Genomic DNA, 22,552 nt, shown 5'->3' with positions numbered 1-22,552 from the left:
ATACCTTTGTTTTGTTTTATTTTCATGTCAATAATGCTCATAGAAGTTTTCCAATCCCAAAATGGAAAATGGTGTGATAGAATGCAGGCTAGTAAGAATGAATGCAACACTACTCTCTAAGAAGAAGCAACCTACTACTAGGTTTCCATATGGCTTAAATTATATTAGTTAAACTTTTTTTTGTCTTAAATGGGTTGGACAAGAATTTGTGAATGCTCCTGATTCTTTTTCTTTTTCCTCCTTTTTGGTTTGTTTGTATTACCATACATATTCTTTTGTTTTGTTTTGTTGTTTGTTTTTTTGAGACAAGAGTGTTGCATTGTCATCAGGCTGGAGTGCAATGGTGCAATCTCAGATCACTGCAGCCTCTACCTCCTGGGTTCAAGTGATTCTCCTGCCTCAGACTCTCGAGTAGCTGGGATTACAGGCATGCGCCACCACGCCCGGCTAATTTTTGCAATTTTAGTAAAGACAGGGTTTCACCATGTTGGCCAGGTTGGTCTCAATCTCTAAACCTCAGGTGATCTGCCCACCCTGGCCTCCCAGAGTACTGGGATTACAGGCGTGAACCACCATGCCCAGCCCCCTGTTTTTTTAGACAGAGTATTATTCTAGTGGCTCAGGCTGGAGTGCAATGGCTCTGTCTCAGCTCATTGCAACCTCTACCTCCTGGGTTCAAGTGATTCTCCTGTCTCAGCCTCCTGAGTAGCTGGGATTACAGGCGCCTGCCACCACGCCCAGCTACTTTTTGTATTTTTGGTAGAGATGAGGTTTCTCCATGTTGGTCAGGTTGGTCTCGAACTCCTGACCTCAGGTGATCCACCGCCTTGGCTTCTAAAACTGCAGGGATTACAGCTGTGAGGCACAGCGCCCAGCCACCATAAATATTCTTGTAGAGCAAATATGACTTTTCTCATTGACTATGTTCTCTGGGGATTCATTCTAGAAAACTGCTGTTTAAGTATTGTCTATTGGGTATGAATTATCCTGTATTGTTCATGACTTGGACTGCATTGTCTTTCTTATTGTCAATGACTCTAAGTACCATTGTTAGTGAATTTGGCTAACAGCATTTGAAGCAGATGAGATTTTAGCTCTCGCCTTGATAGCTGCATTGGCTCAGTCTAAGCTAAAGCCTTATTTTCATTAAAGGGAGCAGACATGCTGAGGAAGAAGGTGCTATTTTTACATAGGGACTTTTTCTACTGAAACCACATGATAACACTATGCTGTTAAAATGATCTCAAGCATGCTGAGTTAGCTGAAGAAACAATATGCATGCTGCCAAAATCAAAGCAGTACTATTCTGAGACTCCTCTCTAAGGTCCTCTAGCTCTCCTTGGTGGTCATGAAGAAGGGACTAGGAGAGGAGCTGGTGAGAATGTGTAAATTACAGGTAATTTACGTTCACTTCCAGTTACCTAGAAGAGCTTATTCAAATTGTGGGTTACTGATATCAATCACTGATATAAGAAGTTTTATTAATTATATATTTGCACGTCACTGATATTTATTAAGTAATTGCTTTTATTGTAAATATATTTTTAAAGTATAACCAGCATAAAGCAGTATTACGACTAACTATAAAATGTTAGAAACAGGCCAGGCACAGTTGCTCACACCTGTTATACTAGCACTTTGGGAGGCCAAGTTAGGAGGATCACTCCCACCCAGGAATTTGAGGCCAGTGTGGGCAACAGAACAAGACCTATCTGTATGTTTTTTTTAGACAGTCTCCCTCTGTCACCCAGGCTGGAGTGCAATGGTGTGATCTTGGCTCACTGCAACCTCTGCCTCCCTGGTTCAAGTGATTTCCCTGCCTCAGCCTCCCAAGTAGCTTAGATGACAAGTGCATGCCATGCCACCATGCCCAGCTAATTAATTTTTTTGTATTTTTAGCAGAGATGGGGTTTCACCAGGTTGGTCAGGCTGGTCTCAAACTTCTGACCTCAGGTGATCCACCTGCCTTGGCCTCCCAAAGTTCTGGGATTATAGGCATAAGCCACCGTGCCTGGCTGACCTTGTCTCTATTTTTTGTTTGTTTTTTTGAGATGGAGTTTCACTCTTGTTACCCAGGCTGGAGTGCAATGGCGCGATCTCGGCTCACCACAACCTCCACCTCCTGGGTTCAAGCAATTCTTCTGCCTCCACCTCCCGAGTAGCTGGGACTACAGGAGCGCGCCACCATGCCCAGCTAATTTTTGTATTTTCAGTAGAAATGGTGTTTCACCTTGTTGAACAGGAGGGTCTTGATCTCTTGACCTCGTGATCCACCCGCCTCAGCCTCCCAAAGTTCTGGGATTATAGGCATGAGCCACCGCACCCAGCCTTTTTTTTTGAGATGGAGTCTCGCTCTGTTGCCCAGGCTGGAGTGCAATGGCATGCTCTCGGCTCACTGCAACCTCTGCCTCCCAGGTTCAAGCAATTCTCTCCTGCCTCAGCCTCCCAAGTAGGTGGGGATACAGGTGTGTACCACCACATCCAGCTAATTTTTGTATTTTTAAGTAGAGACCGGGTTTCACCATTTTGGTCAGGCTGGTCTTGAACCCCTGACCTTGTGATCCACCCGCCTCAACCTCCCAAAGTGCTGGGATTACAGGCGTGAGCCACCACACCCAGCTGCTTGTCTTTATTTTAAAAATAAAATATATTTAAAAAAAAAAAACAAGCAAAGAAGTTAGAAACAGAAAATTTTGACAGAAGCCCTCCGACTCCAGTTTGAAAAAAAAACCTATTGGTCTTTCTCATTTAGAGACAGAGTCTCACTCTCTCACCCATGCTGGAGTGCAGTGGTGTGATCATAGCTCACTGCAGCCTCAACTCCCAGACTCAAATGATCCTCCTGCCTTAGCCTAGGACTACAGGCACACACCACCACACCTGGCTCAGTTTGTTTGTTTGTTTTGAGATGGAGTCTTGCTCTGTTGCCCAGGCTGGAGTACAGTGGCACAATCTTGGCTGCAACAACTGCCATTCAGGTTCAAGAGATTCTCCTGTCTCAGCCTCCCATGTAGCTGGGATTACAGGTACCTCCCACCTCGCCCAGCTACTTTTTAGTCTAGATAGGGTTTCACCATCTTGGCCAGGCTGGTCTTGAACCCCTGACCTCTCTATCCACCTGTCTTGGCCTCCCAAAGTGCTGGGATCACAGCCATGAGCCACTTACACCCGGCCCCGGCTAAGTTTTTTGTTTGTTTGTTTGTAGGAACAGGGCCTTGCTATGTTGGCCAGGCTGGTCTTGAACTCCTAGCCTCAAGCAATCCTCCCTTCTTGGCCTCCCAAAGCATTGGAATTACAGGTGTAAACCACCATGCCCATCCTCAATGCTATTATTAACATAATTTACCATGATTATTACTATTGCAGATTACCATGATTAAATATTATTATATGACAGGTACTATATTAAGCATTTTACAAAATTATTTCATTAGTCCTCACAATAGTATTGCAAAACAGCTCTTATGTTCATTTACAGATGACAATGCTTCCTTTGTGCCCCTCATAATAACTGTCATGCTGTAAATTGTACTCAGAATTTACAGAATGTAACTGAGATGGGATTCAAAAAAGTAACTGAGATGGGATTCAAGCTTAAGTATAAATATATGAATATCTAGTTCCAAAGCCTGTGTTCTTTCACCAGGCCATGCAGCATCCCTGAGGATGACACATACAGGTAATAAGGAAACTGCACATACAGATTCCTCTAACACAGGGCTTTTAATTCTTCACTCTCCTCCTCCCAACCCGTCTTCAAAACAGTATAAATGGAAATAAGTTACACACACCAAAAACAGAAAAATAAGTCTTCTCCCTTGCTGGTCTTCAATTGCTACATGTAAATCACCATAAAATTTGGCTTCTCTTGTCCTCAAATACTGGAAGATTCTCTCCTCACACACCAGGATTTGAATCAACTCCTTGGTCACAGACGGATTTATACCTAACACACAAAAAATAGAGAAGCTCTTGAACAGATAGAGATATTAATATACGGGAGCTCATATCACCTCTCCCCTTCTAAGATGGAATTCCTTTTGTGGCAGACATTATTTCCCAGGGTCGAGTGCGAATTCATGGATTTGAGCAAGGAGAATACCACAGCTGCTTGACTGGGAAAGCTGGAGGTACAGTCACACAGAAGTGAATAGCTCTGGAATATGGCAAAAGGCAGGAAGATGTTACCAAAGTTAGTAGGCCCTGGATTTGGGGAGAAATTGGCAGGCAGAGTTTGGAGAACGAGGAAATGAAAGATTTGGGGAGCAGCTGGAATATATATGGGAAATGGAGAGTTATGGAAAGAAATGGTTTTTTTTTTTGAGACGGAGTGTTTTGCTCTTATTACCCAGTCTGGAGGGCAATGGCACCATCTTGGCTCACCACAACCTTCACCTCCTGGGTTCAAGCAATTCTCCTACCTCAGCCTCCCGAGCAGCTGGGACTACAGGCTGCGCCACCATGCCCAGCTAATTTTTTTGTATTTTTTGTAGAGATGGGGTTTCACCATGTTGACCAGGATGGTCTCGATATCTTGATCTAGTGATCCATCCGCCTCGGCCTCCCAAAGTGCTGGGATTATAGGTGCCCGGCAAGATAATTTTAAAACATTTACTGAGTGTTATTAATATAATCCCAACTCCTGAGTCATTTTCCTTAAAAATCTACAGAATGGTGTTAACTGATGTTCAACACATTTTGGAGACTGAACTAATGACTAGTGTTTCCTTGCTAAGGTGGGGCCACAAGGTAGATGGACTTTACATGTGTTATACTCTCAAGAACCATGAGATTTTGAAAATATTTGGAAAGACATTGGTGTTGGGGCTCAGAAAATGATACCCCAAAGTATGATACTTTGATATGCTGAGTACTTTGAACTAAAGATTCAGCTTCAGAACTAAGGCCTCTTTGATCTTCTCTCGTCCCCCTGTCTCTCCATCTCTGTCTCCTGAAACGCAGGGAGGGAAGTTCTTCCAGAAGGAACATAATTGTGTGAACCCCTCTCCCTGAAATCCACATTAACTAGAGATTAACTAGCTGGAGAAGAAACTAAAAGTCTCCACACTCAGATAGACTTTTTTTTTTAAGAGATGGGGGTCTCGCTATGTTGCCCAGGCTGGAGTGCAGTGGCTATTCACAGGCACGATCCCACTACTGATCAGCACGGGAGTTCTGATCTGCTCCATTTCTGACCTGGGCCGTTTCACCCCTCCTTAGGCAACCTGCTGGTCCCCCGCTCCCGGGAGGTCACCAAATTGATGCTGAACTTAGTGCAGACACCTGATCAGCATAGTGCACTACAGCCCAGAACTCCTGGACTCAAGAGATCCTCCAGCCTGAGCCTCCCGAATAGCTGGGACTATAGACATGCGCCACCATGCCCGGTGATAGACTTTTTACCTATTCTTCTGAAGGTTGCTACCCTTGAGACTTTATCTGCATCACAAAACAACCTTTATTCACAGTATAGTTCTTCCCCTTACCCTCCCATTTCTTGAGTCACCACCTCCCTCCCAAAAGCTTCAGTCCCTATTTCTTTTGGTAGCTCAAATGCACATTTAAGATTCAACTAGGCCTGGTGTGGTGGCTCACGCCTGTAATCACAGCACTTTGGGATGTTGAGGCAGATGGATCACCTGAGGCTAGCAGTTCGAGACCAGCCTGGCCAGCATGGTGAAACCCCATCTCTACTAAAAACACAAAAATTAGCATGTGGCCAGGGCCTGTAATCCCAGATACTCAGGAGTCTGAGGCACGAGTATTGCTTGAACCAGGGAGGCGAAGGTTGCAGTGAGCTGAGATTGTGCCACTATACCCCAGCCTGGGTGACAGAGCAGGACTCCATCTCAAGGAAAAAAAAAAAAAAGCTTTGCTGGGAGTGATGGCTCACAATAGTAATCCAAGGACTTTGGGAGTCCGAGGCAAGTGGATGGCCTGAGTTCAGGAGTTCAAGAACAGGCTGGCAAACATGGTGAAACCCTGTCTCTACTAAAAATACAAAAAAATAAAAATAGCTGGGCGTGATGGCACAAGTAGGTAGTCCCAGTTACTCAGGAGGCTGAGGCAGGAGAATTGCTTGAACTCAGGAGGCAGAGACTGCAGTGAGCCGAGATTGTGCCACTGCACTACAGCCTAGGTGACAGTACAAGACTCCATCTAAAAATAAAAATACAAAAAATTAGCCAGGTGTGGTGGCACATACCTGTAATCCCAGCTACTTGGGAGGTGGAGGTAGGAGAATTGCTTAAACCCAGAGACAGAGGTTGCAGTGAGCCAACATTATGCCACTGCATTCCAGCCTGGGCGTCAGAGTGAGAATCTGTCTCAAAAAAAAAAAAAAAAAAAAGTTTCAACCATATGGCCCTTCTTTGAGTCTTTTACTCTGTGGGACCCCCTTGTATATGCATGTGTTAATTTGTATGCTTTTCTCCTGTAAATCTGTCTACTGTCAAGTTTATTCCAGAGACTCAAATGATCAAACTTTAGAGGATGAAAGGAAAGGTCCCATTGCCCCTATATCGGAAAAAAAAAAAAAGTGATCGATATAATGTGAAAGCCTGGAGTGAGACTTAAAGAATTCTGGCCTTTTAGGAAAGACAGAAGCCCAGTGGCATTTGGCAAGCTCTGCACCTGTGCAGAAAGGAGTGGATTCCCTACGAGATGAGTAAACACTTGCCCCAGCAAATCCTTGTGACAGTGGGCATGGTGGAAGGTAGGGGGAAAGCTTTCTGCTTTCTAGGAGGACCTTCTCTTTGGGCCTTCTTTCTGTGGCAAGAGAAAGAAAATTACTGTTATCAGCATTTCTCTAGGACATATCAATCTGTGATAAAAATAAAGTCATGATAGCATTGACGAAACAATATTTCACTAGCCTATTCACCACTGTACAGAAAAACCCACCGCCCCCTCAAATTCTTAGTTGGTTTAGCTAGATGTATTTAAAATATTTTGTTTTCAGGCCGGGCACAGGGGCTAACACCAGTAATCCCAGCACTTTGGGAAGCCGACACAAGTGGATCACTTGAGGTCAGGAGTTAGAGACCAGCCTGTCTACTAAAAATACAAAAAGTAGCTGGGTGTGGTGGTGTGCACCTGTAATCCCAGCTACTCCAGAGGCTGAGGCAGGAGAATTGCTTCAACCTGGGTGAAGGTTGCAGTGAGCTGAGATCGCACCATTGCACTCCAGCCTGGAGCAAAACTCTGTGTCAAAAATAAATAAATAAATAAAGTGTTGTTTTCTCTAAGGTCTTGAAGAATTCCCTTTGGCCCCCACTACCACCACCATTCTATTCCTCTCCAGCTCTGGGTCCCTGTGGTGGGATTTATTGCTAAAGTCACCTAATGTGTAAATGATTTTATGAAAACTGATCTTCTTTGCAAACTCATGCTTACCAGGTATTTAAAACAGATTTCTCAGTCTATCTTCATTCATAGTTAATCATAGAATACTTTTGATTGATTTTAATTTCATATGAAGTAACAGATATGGTTAGGGAAAGTCTTAAAAATAAGGATAAGTTTATCAGAGATTTACAAAAATTGTCATTTCACAGTAAATGCCAGAAACTGCAATAATTTCTATGTCTTAGTTTCTCTGGGATTGATTCTAATGGCTTTCAAGCGTCTCCACAGTCACTTCCCAAGAAAAGACCTCCAGAAGATTCGGCTGGGTGCGGTGGCTCACACCTGTAATCCCAGCACTTTGGGAGGCCAAGGTGGGCAAATCATAAAGTCAGGAGTTTGAGACCGGCCTGGCTAACATGGTGAAACTCCATCTCTACTAAAAATACAAAAATTAGCCAGGTGTGGTAGCACGTGCCTGGAGTCCCAGCTACTTGGGAAGCTGAGGCAGGAGAATCACTTGAAGCCGGGAGGTGGAGGTTGTAGGAGCCAAGATCCCGCCACCTCACACCAGCTTGGCAATAGAGCAATGCTCCATCTCAAAAAAAAAAAAAAAATTAATCATAGATTTTATTTATATTTGAGGTCAGGAGTTAGAGACCAGCCTGTCTACTACAAATACAAAAATTAGCTGTATTTTTTTTTCCATTTTTTTGAGACAGGGTCTTGCTCTGTCTCCCAGGCTAAAGTGCAGTGGTGAGATCTTGGCTCACTGCAGCCACTATGACCCCGGTCTTGTTGGTTCAAGAAATCCTCTTGCCTCAGTCTCCTAAATAGCTGGGACTACAGGCACACCCCACCATGCCTGCTTAAATTTTTGTATTTTTTATGATGTTTCACCATGTTGTCCAGCCTGGTCTTGAACTTCCGGGCTCAAGTGATCCACCTGCCTCAGCCTTCCAAAGTGCTACAATTACAATCATGAGCCACCATGCCTGGCATGAAAATTTTAAAAGTTTTTCTTCTTGGCAAATACTCAAGAAAATGACTGAATTGCTACAAATACTGGCATCCTCTGATCCACTGCCTAGAGTGAGCATCCAGGTCTTGGTGAAAATGATGGGATTACAGCATTCCCCTTTTCATTTCTTCTAGCAACATAAGAACAACATTTTTGGTCATTTTGAAAGTTATATCTATCTAGTAGTTTGAATTTTCATCTCTTGGTTATAGTCTAATAGGATTTTATGTAAAAACTTTCTATGAGTAAATTTTAATAAAACCACAATTTCAGTAAAACGTATTTAGGTAATTACTAAACTGTATCACTGATGTAATATTTTATTTTCTCAATGTATTTTCAGGTTTGTTTTTTTTTTTTGAGACAGAATTTCACTCTTGTTGCCTAGGCTGGAGTGCAATGGTATGATCTCGGCTTGCCCCAACCTCCACCTCCCGGGTTCAAGCAATTCTTCTGACTCAGCCTCCTGAGTAGCTGGGATTACAGGCTCACACCACCACACCCAGCTAATTTTTGTAGTTTTAGTAGATAAGGGGTTTCACCACTTTGGCCCCAAGCTGGTCTCAAACTCCCGACTTTAGCTGATCTGCCCACCTCAGCCTTCCAAAGTGCTGGGATTAAAGGCACGAGCTACCATGCCCAGCCTATTTTTAGTTTTAAAGCAATAAACAATTTAAAAAGAATAAGTTTCTACTTTAAAGATAGTATTCAAATTCAATAAAATATTTCATATATAAACCAAAATTTGTAGTTAACAAAATAAAAACAAAGTGGTTGCATCAAATGGCTGAACTGAAGTAACTTAAGTCCTGTTTCTTCATATTTATTTGTTGTTTATTTATTGAGACGGAGTCTCACTCAGTCATCCAGGCTAGAGTGCAATGGCACGATCTTGGCTTACTGCAACCTCCACCTCCCAGGTTCAACTGATTCTCCTGTCTTGGCCTCCCGAGTAGCTGGGATCACACAGGTGCATGCTGCCATGCCCGGCTATCTTCATCTTTAAAATTGTTGTGCTATCATTATTTACTACTCATCACAATTTTAAATGCAGAAATATGAAGGACCACAGGCGTCAGAGGCCTTACTATCAAAACGGACTTGTGACGCTGAACTCATGTGCGTTGAAGGCTAATTGGGTAAGTGGGAGTTCTCCGAATTCATTTCTACTAGAATACAATGTTTATGAAAGGAAATGTAATAAAAATGTGCTAATTTGGAGCTTATTTATATGTTAAAACTCAATGGAAACTGCAGCAATTGTTTAGAATTTAGACCAACAAGACACTTTTTTCAGGGAGGAGGACACTTTTATCAGTGACATTGTTTAGAATTGCAGAGAATGGTGATAATGAAAAGCAGACCAACTCTTCCGTTGGCTTTATTATAGTTTTTAATTTCTGTGGATGAGGTTCCTTCTTATTGCCCACCCTGGGGGGTGGATCACTCCCTGGTTGACCCTTGATAAGCCGCATCCTTCAGCATGTTTGCCTCAAGGATTTCTGCAACAAGGAAATGGCAGATAATTTTGAAATTAAAAGTTATAATAAATATTTGAGTGTACGTAAAATCAGTTTTTTAAAGGTGGGGGCTAAGGAAGTAATTTAGTGATAAAAAATCAAAAGAGAATATTTACTCCATTTTTAACATTTTAATTATGTTAAATTTTTTTAACAAGTTTTTGTGCGGAGTCTTTACATATGTGTTATAAGCGGCCTGTGTTAGGCAAATGCTCCCTTTGGCTGCCTAAGCAGCAGTCTCCAGTGTAAAATTGAATGGGTTGGTGTAGAATTATCTTTAAAGCCCTTTCAGATCTAACAATCTGTGATATCTATTATGTTTCTTGTGAATGAAAGAATAAACTATCTCCCCCACCATGCCGTGTCCCCCACAGTTCTCTCTTTCCCAACCTCAGGGGTTTACTTGGAGAGGAGATTAAACCTTCACATCTTTCTGCATCCCTGTAATCTCTACACTGGAAAGATGTGGGGGCCTGGACAAAGTAGCAAAAGAAACAGAAAAGAAACCTTAAATATTAATGTATTTTCTGGGTCTTTGTGAGCCTAAGGGAGTCCACAGACTGGAGGATGGCTCTGGAATGGACCCCATTTCTTATGCAGTGGAAAATCTCAGGGACAGTCTGAGGACAAAGGGAACTAACATCTTTCTGCATAAAAATGACAATTGAGAACTATCTCCTTTGTGAGAAAAAGGCGCTCTGAAAAGATTTTGCACATGGAAAAACAAATTTTGACTCTACTCTTTCTGAAACATTACTTTTTGTCCTTGGAAAATGCGTGTGTGCACATGCACGCGTGTGTGTTATCGTGCTGTGCGAAAGACACACCCTAGAGGATGCCCTGAGAGGATGCAAAAGTGTATCTTCACCTCACACTGGCAGGAAAAACTTGAGGTGGTTGAAAGGGTGGCAAAGCCGACCTTCGGCTCTCTGGCTGCAGGTTTCATGATGCTGCTTTGACATAGTAACTTAAACTTTAGAAAACGTCCTGTGGGAGATTGCTGGCTCCTACTGACTGCGCGGATTCCAGAAAGCGCTAGATAACTCCTAGGTTAACACAAGATCCTCTTACAGTTTTCTTTTCTTCCTCTTCCGCTTTTTGTTTCTCTTCCTCCTCCTAATTTTCAAAAATTGTGACATACAGAAAACAAAACAGAATAGGTTAATGAACCTCTGTGTTCTCATCACCAATTCACGAACTTTGGACAAACTTACATCTCCTACAACCCATCCCCCACCCCACCCACATAACGTTCAAGAAAATTATATGCTAAAAAAAAAAAATTCTATGCCATATATGATTTCGTTTTTTACTAAAAAATGACTTTTACATGACCACAATATTCTCATCTTATCCAAAAAATTTAATAGTAATTCCTCAACACCATTGTAGAAGACATGATATTCCACTCCACAATACGCCTTTTTGGCATAAGGATTATTTTGAGAAATAGCAGCCACAAGTGAGGCTCTCAAAAGAAAGTAGAAATTACCGTTTTGTTAAGAGAGATTTACATTTATGAAGCAAATCTCCATTTGTAAGGGTGTCTCCTGTATATCAGGAAGTGGAGGAAGACAAAATTACAAAAAAACTCTTGTCAATGAGAAAGGCACTGACTTAAACCTTCATAACAAACCTTACCCTTGTTTATCATGCTTTTCCCAGTTACCTCCCCAGAAGTAGTCCCAACACAGTTCTTTCTTTGTTTCAGCAGATGATAATAGTTAAGACTGAATTCAGAGGGGCTTAAATTTCTTTTGTTGAGACAGGAAGGTACACATATTACTAAAGTGATGTTTGTTTTCCCCTTGTTAATCTCCTTTGTTACAGGGGTGCATTCCAATTAAGAACTCAGAAGGGTAGAAAGTTACTTTTCCTCCTCTACACCAGCAAGTATCTTAAGGCATTTTCAGTTAGCTTATAACTGTTTTTTTGTGTTTTTTAGACCCGTTCTTGCTCTGTTGCCCAGGTTGGAGTGCATTGGCACCATCCCAGCTCCCTGAAGCCGCAAACTCATGGGCTTATGTGATCCTGTTACCTCAGCCTCCCCAGCAGCTGGGACTACCAGCAGCCATGCACCACCACGCCCAGCTAATTTTTAAATTTTTCTTTTGTAGAGATGGGAGTCTTCTTCCTACTTTGATGAGGCTAGTTTTGAACTCCTAGCCTTGAACTATCCTGCCTTGGCCTCCCAAAATGCTGAGTTGACCAGTGTCCCAGGGGCTACCAAGCCTGGATTGTTTTTGTGTGTGTGTGTGTTTTTTTAAATACATTTTGTTGTTTGAATCAGGATCCAAATAAGGTTCAAACGATGTGAATTGTTGATCTTTCTCACGTCTCTTTTAGTTTACAGGTTTCCTTTCCATCTCTTCTTCCCCACTGGGGTGAGTTTTCCTAAAGGTGGCTTGCTCTAAGGAAGTATACATAAAAGCAGCACTAATACTTAACGGCACCTTGAAAAAATAAATAAATAAAAATAAAACAGCACTAATAATTATAAATGTAGTAATAATTACTTGATACAACATAAACTTTTAATCAGTGCTATATGAAGTAATTTACACATATTAACTCTTCCATCCTCACAACAACTCTGTGAGTTAGAGATTCTACCATTTCCCAATTTCAAAGTTGAGGAACTGGGGGTGTTACTAACAGCAAATCCCTATGGGTCTACAGAAATCTCAGTTCTTGCCTCCTCAGAAGAAAGAATTCAACTGAGGGGCGTAAGACAGAAGAAGAGACCAAGGCAAGTTTTAGAGTGGGAGTGGAAGTTCATTAAAAAGCTTTAGGCTGGACGCAGTGGCTGGATCACGCCTGTAATCCCAGCACTTTGGGAGGCCAAGGAGGGCAGATTACCTGAGGTCAGGAGTTCAAGACTGGACTGACCAACATGGAGAAACCCCATATCTACTAAAAATACAAAAATTAGCCAGGCGTGGTAGCACATGCCTGTAATCCCAGCTACTTGTGGGGCTGAGGCAGGAGAATTGCTTGAACCTGGGAGGAGGTAGTTGCACTCCACCCTGGGCGACAGAGTGAAACTCCATCTCAAAAAAAAAGAAAAAAAAGCTCTAGAGCAGGAGTGAAAAGAAAGAAAAGTACACTTGCAAGAGGGCCAAACAGGCGGCTTGAGAAATCAAGTGCATGGTTTGACCTTTTGACGTGGGCTTTCATTGATACAAGTACTAGTGGCTGCTAGTAATTGGGAGAGGAGCAGGCACCGTGTGTTTACTGGAGTTGTATGCATGATCACTTCTTACAGCCAAATGTCCCTAGGAGGTCATACACCAGTTTAACTCCACCATTTTGCTTCTTAGCTTGCATGTGTGAGCCCACTCACCCAATTCCTGAGATCTTATTGTCGCAATCTTGCTGTCTGAGGTTTACCCAAAGTTCTTTGTCACACAACCAAGAAAGTTAAGGAGCATGGACACCAAGGGTGAGGTGGATGTGAGAGTTTAATGAGCAAAAGAAGAAAACTCTCTATCATGGAGAGGGGACCCAAAAGAGGGATCCCATTTCACAGCTGAACACAAAGGCTTTTAAAAGAAACCAGCGAGGGCTGGGCATCTCATTTGCATAAGGCATGAATTTCCTGTAGATCCACCCCACACTCCTAGCGGGCATGTAGGCCCTTAGCTTGAGTTACTCCATATTGCTTTGTTCCCCTTACGGTGCATGTCTCAGGGGATGGAATTTTCCATTGTGAGCATGTCTGGGCACGTCTCCTGTGTAGCCTTTCTTATCTATGTGGCGTGGACATGTCTTAGGCAAGGCCCCCGCTTTGCAAGTTCCCTTATCTGTGCCTACAGCTTGATTTTTCAGGCTGTTCATTTGTTTGAAAGAATTTTGCCAAGGACCCACCCTAACTGCTTGCCTGACCTCTCTCACTATCAGGAAGCTACTGATGACCAATTTCAGGTTTTTCCTCTCGGGAGACAGTCTTTCCATGGCACCAGCTGTGACCTATTATTTTATTATTACTATTTTTTGAGAAGGAGTCTGGCTTTGTCACCCAGGCTGGAGTGCAGTGGCATGATCTCAGCTCACTGTAAGCTCCATCTCCTGGCTTCCAGTGATTCTCCTGCCTCAACCTCCCGAGTAGCTGGGATTACAGGAGCCCACCACCACACCTGGCTAATTTTTGTAGTTTTGTAGAAACAAGGTTTCACTGTGTTTACCAAGCTGGTCTCAAACTCCTGACCTCAAGTGATGTACCCACTTCAGCCCCCCAAAGTGCTGGGATTACAAGTGTCAGCCACCATGCCCATCTGCAATTATTATTATTTTAGAGAGATGGTTAAAAACTGCCTGATCATTACCTGATGGTCACCTGACATTCCTGTTTGGGGGTTGTGGGGCCCTCTCATACCCTGTTCATGCCTGCCTAGCTACATACTGTAACAGGAGCACAGAGAAGTTCAGTAACTTGCCATAAGACACATAGTTTGTAAGTGGTATGTAATGATTTGAATCCAGCTCTTAGTCACACTCTGCTTCTTAACAGCTAATGTTTAGCACTTACTAGTGCCAGGCACTATTCTAAGTGTTTTATTTGAGTTAACTCATTTAAACTTCACAATATCCCTGTGAAGTCAATAGGATCATGGTCCCCATTTTATATATGGATGAGCCAATACAGAGAATTTAAGCCTCCTCTCCACCCCCTGAGATTACAGTACAACTAACAAACAGGGGGGCCGAGACTGAAAATCCATATGGTTTCCTGGCCTCTTAACGCTAACGTACTTTGCTTTCTATGAGAGTGGTGCCTTCTCAAGGAGTTAGAAAACTAGGTTAGGATCTGGAGAATGTCTGAAGAGACTCAATAAGAAGTTTAATTTTGGAGTCTTTCCTAGGATTATGGGGACAGTCATCTTTAGCAAACAGCTTACAAACTTTCCCTCCTACATTGCAGTTTTCTTCAGTCAAGTCTGACCAAGACGGTCTGGAGCCTAGACTCCCTTGTGAGCCCCCACTGAGACTCAAGAGCAGGCAGTAGCACCATGTGGACAGAACTGTACAGATTTTGGGTTGGGTTAGGATGTACTGGCCAGGTGTGGTGGCTCATGCCTGAAATCCCAGCACTTTGGGAGGCAAAGGTGGGAGGATCCTTTGAGCCCAGGAGTTTGAGACCACCCTGTGAGACATAGGGAGATCCTGTCTCTTCCCAAAAAAAATGTACATAAGAAGAGCCTGTGGAAACACAGCTCCAAGACTCAGGAGACTCACCTTTGTCCCAAGACTGCAGAAGGAGGCCCTCGCAGGGAAATGGCAGAGGCTGACATTTATATAACCCTTTTTGTGCCTTCTTAGTTCACCTTTGGACTGACCTCATTTCTTGCTTCTGCAGTGCACAAAAGGAAAAATAATTTTTTCAATAACCTCTGAAATTATTAACTGGGACTTCTTATAACAAAAGACAAATTAACAAAAGAAAACAAACAGAAGTTTGATAAAATGTATGCCTCCTGTATATATAGGAGATACTGAGGGAACTCTCAAAGATCAAATCTCCAAGAACAGATGTCTAGAGTAGATCTCAAGAAGTAGTTGAAACTTTAGGCTTAAATATGATCATTTCCTGAAGCAAGGAAAGGGTATAGGCAAAAGGTCAGTTGTGGTTAGGGTGAGATGGTCAGGAAAGCATGATAAACAAGGATAAGGTGTGTTATGCAGCTTTAAGTCAGTGCCTTCTCCATCTAGGAGAGTCTAATGACTTAGTCATCTTTCTCTTCCTGATATGGATTGGGAGACACCCTTACAAATGGAGATTTCCTTTGTAAATATAAATTTCTCTTACAAAAAGGTAACTTCTACTCTTGTTTTCAGAGCTTCTCCTGTGTCTGTCGTTTCTCAAAATAAGCAGCTCAAAATAATCCTTATGCCAAAGAGGCATATTTTGGGGTGGCATATTCTGGTCTCCTACAGTTTTATGTTGAATTGGCATGCTCTGAATCCCTTCAGCAGACATTTCACCATTCAGAGGGAAACTTTGGAAACCATGCTCTCATTCTCAACCTTACTCACTTCTTAAGTCCATGCTAAACATGAGTTCAAAACATTTCGTAAAGCCTTAACTCTCTTCAGCACTGGAAAACCAGTTAGTGCTTAGCTGCAAGGCCCTTTACAAGAGATAACACTGCTTTAAACAAGATCAACTCAAAACGTGTCTTTTTCTTGGTGTGAAAGGGAGGAACTATTAAGTCTATATTTTATTGCTATCCCGTCATTCCATTTTTTTTTTTTTTTTTTGAGACAGATTCTTAGTCTATTGCCAGGCTGAACTGCAGTGGCTCACTACAACCACCACCTCCCAGGTTCAAGTGATTCTCCTGCCTCAGCCTCCCGAGCAGTTGGGGCTAGATGTGTGTGCCACCATGCCCAGCCAATCTGTTATATTTTTAGTAGAGATGGGGTTTCAGTGTTAGCCAGGATGGCCTTCATTTCCTGACCTCATGATCCACCTGCCTCCGCCTTCCAAAATGCTGGGATTACAGGCGTGTCCACCATGCCCCGCTGCATTTTCCATTCTTTATTGTTTTTCTTAATTTGTCTCTTGCAACTTGAGTACTTGTGAGGATTTTTATGGGCAAGCAATGGCTGATGTCCTTAGAAACTGCATAGTCAGACTTAGTGTAGGCAAAGCTCAGTCATGGTTTTACATTATAACAGAGTATCTGAGAAGATCTGCCTACTTCGGAGGTTTGAGTCCTGGAACCTGGTCTCCTTGTACAGATGTTAGAAAAATCTGGTGCCTCCCAGGAAAAGAAAAATTATTAATGTTTTTGGAATAAATTAATATATATTTACTTGAGCTTGGAATTGTTAAAAAATAATTATTTCAAGGGCTCAGCAAGGTGGATCACTTTGGGAGGCTGAGGAGGGTGAATTGCTTGAGTCCAGGAGTTTGAGACCAGCCTGGGCAACATGGCAAAACCCATCTCTACTAAAAATACAAAAAATTAGCCAGGCTTGGTAGCACATGCCCGTAGTTTCATCTACTAAGGAGGCTGAGGCAGGAGGATTGCTTGAACCTGGGAGGTTAAAGCTGCAGTGAGCCATGAGTGTATCACTACACTCCAGCATGGGCAACAGAGAAAGACTCTGCCTCAGAAAAAAAATAATAATAATATATTTTTCGAGATGGAGTCTTGCTCTATTGCCCAGGCTGGAGTGCAATGGTGCAATCTCGGCTCACTGCAACTTCCACCCCCGGGTTCAAGCGATCCTCCTGCTTCAGCCTCCTGAGTAGCTGGGATTACAGGTGTGTACCACCACGCCTAGCTAATTTTTGTATTTTTAGTAGAGACGGGGTTTCACCATGTTAGTCAGGCTGGTCTTGAACGCCTGACCTTGTTATCTGCCCGCCTTGGCCTCCCAAAGTGCTAGGATTACAAATGTGAGCCACTGCGCCCAGCCAATAATTCTTTTTAAATTAAAATCATAACTCTCCTACAAATATAAAATGAAGAAGTGCCAAAGATTTTATATAACTCTTTTATTAATGAGAAAACCAGTAAGATGTCACAAGTTTAAAGGAAAAATCTGAAGAACAGGCACACATATATATAGGCAATCACAAAGGATGAAGTAAAATTGCTAATAGTTGCAAAACTTGTTAATAGGCCCATAAAATGTAATGGTTGGAATCATCATTTCTACAAGGGAAAATCAAATGTATCTCTTTTGGACAAAATTCATTTGCATCTCTATGGATAAGGATCATTTGCATCACTATCCGTTTTCTACAACTTACAGAATTGTAAAGTAGCTTAGTCAAAGGCAGTGAAAGAAAGGCACAGACCCCTATAAAATCAGAAAAGCCCCAAGGGTCTTCTAGACAAGGCCTATCTTTTCATTGAAAGGATATTCAGTAATCTTTTGACCATTCCAAAGTCTTTCACAATCTTTCTAAGAGATTTATACTTATTTTTCGAGTACAGCAGCCAGGCAGGGTGATTTTGTCAATAGATTCCTTAAAACAGTAATGATGTTTAGAGAAGGTCTCCATTAAGCAGTTACCACTTTCCTTCCCTTTCTCTTCCCACCCCCAACACCACTAATATGTCTGTTTGTTTAAAATAATCATCATGGAAGATTTGGTACTGGAGTAATGCAGAAAATTTTAGTATTACATCCAACAAAGCTTAACTTAAGAAGAACTAATGAATTGTTTACCATTGTTTACCTGTTTACCTCTTTACCACTGTTTACCTGTTAACAGGTGGTTTACTCCTAATACTTTAAAACCAATTACTAAAAGTTGACCAACTCTCTGCCCCATTTGTTGCCTGCAAATTAGTCTCAAAACCAAGCAAACTAGGGGTTTCTCGGCATACTTTATTTTCATTAAGTAACATTGACATTTGCTATATCCAACTTTAAAGTAAAGATATTAGCCAATAGATAGTTTATAGGTCTGGAAAATTCACTTTCTCCCCAATTTAATGACAAAGAACATAATTGGGGTGTAAAACTTCACCAGTGATTTTATTTTGTTTTGTTTTGTTTGCTTATTTGTTTTTGAGACAGAGTGTCTGTCACTCTATCACCTGGGCTGGAGTGATGTGGCGCAGTCTCGGCTCACTGCAACCTCCGCCTCCCAGGTTCAAGCAATTCTCCTGATTCAGCCCCCGGAGGAGCTGGGATTAAAGTTGCCCACCACCTTGCCTGGCTAAACCTGATGTCTCTTCCCAGACTGCAGGCTCTAGTCACAGTTTGTTTTTTCCATATCCAGTTTCTGACGTGCTTGGGGCAGCGTTCTTTCTGGCTGACTCAAAAATGTCAGCTGTGCCAGCCAATACCTGTTCCTTCCCATTCATCTGGATCTTCTTTCTCACATCAGGAGCCAGAAAATTTCAGGATCACAGTGTTAGAGCCTCCAGGAATTTCCCTTGGCTTGGGGGCAAGGGATCGTGACCATCAGCAATCAAATATCAAAATCCATGCCCAGTAGGAAAGATTACACAAGCAAAACTGAGCACAAAATATTGAAATTTCAAATAGCAGCGTAGGAACAGACTCCTGCAAATAATTCTCAAATGAAATTATGACAAGATACTATCTCCCTCACAAAAGTGGAAAATACTAAAATAGAATAAAAAATACCCAATGCCAATGAGGGGGTGGTTGTGTATATTGGTAATGCTTTTGGCAAACATAACAGCTCTGTAATCAAGAGCCTTAGAATTCTATATCCCCTTGATCCAACAAGTCCTCTTCTGAGGAATAATTCAGAAGACAGTGAGCCAATAATGAGCTATCTGAAAAGAAAACCAAGAGAAACAATGCAGTTTATAATAGCATCATAAATAATAAAATTGGAAAAACTTTATCAAGGAGGGGGAAGACCTGTGAACTAAAAACCATAAAACACTGATGAAAGAAATTAAAAAGACACAAATGAATGTAAAGATATCCCATGTTTGTGCATTATAAGAACTAATATTAAAGTGTCTGTACTACCTGAGAAATAAAAATGAATCCTAAGCTCTTCAACCGAGTAGCCCCCTCTTGTTCAAAGGGACTTCAGAGGACCCTTAGAAATTTAGTTTCCAGTCAGATACACCTCCTTGTATACCCTCTTTCTCACTAATCACCATGTAGGCTTTCTTCCCTAAGGGCTAAACAGAAATCAGCCCTTTAGAAAAACTCACTGTAGCTGAGTGTGGTGGCTCAAGCCTGTAATCCCAGCACTTTGGGAGGCCGAGGCAGGTGGATAACGAGGTCAAGAGATCAAGACCATCCTGGTCAACATGGTGAAACCCCGTCTCTAAAAAATCAAAAGATTAGCTGGGCATGGTAGCGCGTGCCTATAATCCCAGCTAATCAGGAGGCTGAGGCCGGAGAATTGATTGAACCCAGGAGGCGGAGGTTGCGGTGAGCCGAGATCGTGCCATTGCACTCCAGCCTGGGTAACAAAAAAAAAAAAAACAAAATCAAAAACAAAAAAAACTCACTGCACCACTGGTTTCAACCAACCACCTGATGTTGCCCTTCCCTTTTGTGTTTTCAACACAACAAATAACCAGTGTTCATTCCTGGCAAGAGACCATCAGCCATGGAGTGATTCTGGCCAGTCTATGGAGAATGTGCAATGAAAGTTTTCATGTCTTCTGCTTCGTCTTTTGCCATCAGAGGACCAAAAACTACTCTCAGATCATGCATGGTACCCACAAAGACGCATAAAGTTCAACTGTGCATGCACCTGTTTCTCCTTTCATAAATATTCATGACTCTTCCTATAGTTTATTAAATGTGTATATTTGGCTATGCCACTCGGCATAAACCCCTGTCTTATTTTTCTAATCCTTGAAGTGCTAGTTTCTGGTTTCTGGCTGGAGGCTGCACTTCCCAGCCTGTCGGAATGGCCAGCCTCCAGGCTTTGATTCTTTATGTAAGATAAAGCTCTCCTTTCCAAATATCTGAACCTCATAATTCTTTAGTTGACATACTCGAAGTGACCTATAGTTTGAACATAATATCAATTGAAATTTCAATGGCATTTTTCACAGAAGTAGAAAAAAGTCATTCTAGCCAGGTGCAGTGGCTCATGCCTGTAATCCCAGCACTTTGGGAGGTCGATATGGGTGGATCACAAGATCAGGAGTTCAAGACCAGCCTGACCAATATAGTGAAACCTCATCTCTACAAAAATACAAAAAACAAAATTAGCTGAACGTGGTGGGGCGGAGGTGGGGGGCCTGTAATCTTAGCTTCTTGGGAGGCTGAGACAGGAGAATCACTTGAACCCAGGAGGCAGAAGTTGAAGTGAGCCAAGATCACACCACTGCACTCCAGCCTGAGCGACACAGCACGACTCTGTCTCAAAAAAAAAAAAAGTCATTCTAGGGCTGGGCACCGTGCCTCTCGCCTATAATCCCAGCACTTTGGGAGGCCAAGGCAGGTGGATCACGAGGTCAAAAGATCGAGACCATCCTGGTCAATAAGGTGAAACCCCGTCTCTACTAAAAATACAAAAATTAGCTGGGCATGGTGGTGCGTGCCTGTAGTCCCAGCTACTAGGGAGGCTGAGGCAGGAGAATTACTTGAACCCAGAAGGTGGAGGTTGTGGTGAGCTGAGATCACACCATTGCATTCCAGCCTGGGTAACAAGAGCGAAACTCCATCTCAAAAAAAAAAAAAAAAAGTCGTTCTAAACTACTAGTGGATCAAAAAAAGACCCTGAATAGCCAAAAGAATCTTAAGAAAGAAGAACAAAGAGAAGCATCACATTTCTTGATTTCAAGCTATATTACAAAGCTTTAGTAATCAAAATGGTGTGGTACTGACATAAAAATGACACATAGACCAGTGGAACCAGAATAGAGAGCCCAGAAATAAATCCAAACATACATCATCAATTGCTTTTTGACAAAGATGCCAAGAACACACAATGAGGAAAGTAGTCTCTTCAATAAAGGGTGCTAAGGACATTGCCTATACACATGCAAAAGAATGAAATTGGCCCTTTTCTTACACCATACACAAAAATCAACCCAAAATCAATTAAAAATTAAAATGTAAGACCAAAAGCTATAAAATTCCTAGAAGAAAACAAGCAGGGAAGCTCCTCAACATTAATCTTAGCAATGACTTCATGGATATGACATGGAAAGCACAGGCAACAAAAACAAAAATAAACAAGTGGGACTACATCAAATGAAAAAGTATCTGTACAGCAAAGGAATCAATCAACAAGATGAAAAGGCAACCTATGGAGTGGTGGAAAATATTTGCAAATCAGCTAGGCATTGTGTCTCATGCCCGTAATCCTAGCACCTTGGGAGGCTGAGGCAGGTGGATTGCCTGAGCTCAGGAGTTCAAGACCAGCCTGGGCAACATGGTGAAACCCTGTCTCTACTAAAATACAAAAAATTAGCAGGGCATGGTGGTGTGCACTTGTAGTCCCAGACTCAGGAGGCTGGGGCAGGGAAATTGCTTGAACCCAGAAGGCGGAGGTTGCAGTGAGTGCCACTGTGCTCCAGCCTGGGTGACAGAGTGAGACTCCGTCTCCTCCCCTCCTCCGAAAAAAAGAAAATATTTTCAAATCATATAGCTGATAAAGGCCTAATATCCAAAATATATAAGGGACTCACACAACTCAATAGCAAAAACAAACAAACAAATCCAAAACACCAAATGACCTGATTAAAAAATGGGCAAAGGCCCTAAGTAGACATTTTTCCAGAGAAGACACACAAATGGCCAACTGGTATACAAAAAGGTATTCAACATCACTAGTCATCAGGGAAATGCATATCAAAACTACAATGAGGTAGGATGGCTATTATAAAAAAGACAAGAGATAACAAGTGTTGGTGAAGATACGGAGAAAAGGAAACCCTTATAGTTGGTGAGAATGCAAAATTGGTATACCCATTATGAAAAATAGTATGGAAGTTCCTCAAAAAATTAAAAATACAACTACCATATGATCCAGAAGTCCCTCCTCTAGATATACACCTAAAAGGATTGAGTCAGTACCTTAAAAAGATGTCTGTGCTCCTATGTTTATTGCACCATTATTCACAATGACCAAGATGTGGAAACAACCAAAGAGTGTCCACTGACAGATGAATGAATGAATGAGGAAATTATGGGATATGCATATCTATACACACACACAATGGAATGTTATTGAGCCTTAAGAAAGAAGGAT

General features: G+C 42.1%; 1 long non-coding RNA gene across 1 annotated transcript; it reads right to left on the bottom strand.

The window, feature by feature from the left end:
* Positions 1 to 6,678: 6,678 nt before the first annotated feature.
* On the bottom strand, positions 6,679 to 11,999 carry LOC118152065 (uncharacterized). The gene is made up of 3 exons (XR_004740415.2): positions 11,527 to 11,999; positions 10,754 to 11,001; positions 6,679 to 6,768 (listed from the first exon to the last, which is right to left on the bottom strand). It is a non-coding gene; the product is annotated as an uncharacterized LOC118152065 (long non-coding RNA).
* Between the last annotated feature and the right edge of the window lie 10,553 nt (positions 12,000 to 22,552).

Source organism: Callithrix jacchus, chromosome 3 (genome assembly GCF_049354715.1).
Source record: "Callithrix jacchus isolate 240 chromosome 3, calJac240_pri, whole genome shotgun sequence".
NCBI lineage: Eukaryota > Metazoa > Chordata > Mammalia > Primates > Cebidae > Callithrix > Callithrix jacchus.
This window is presented reverse-complemented; position numbering and strand designations above follow the sequence as displayed.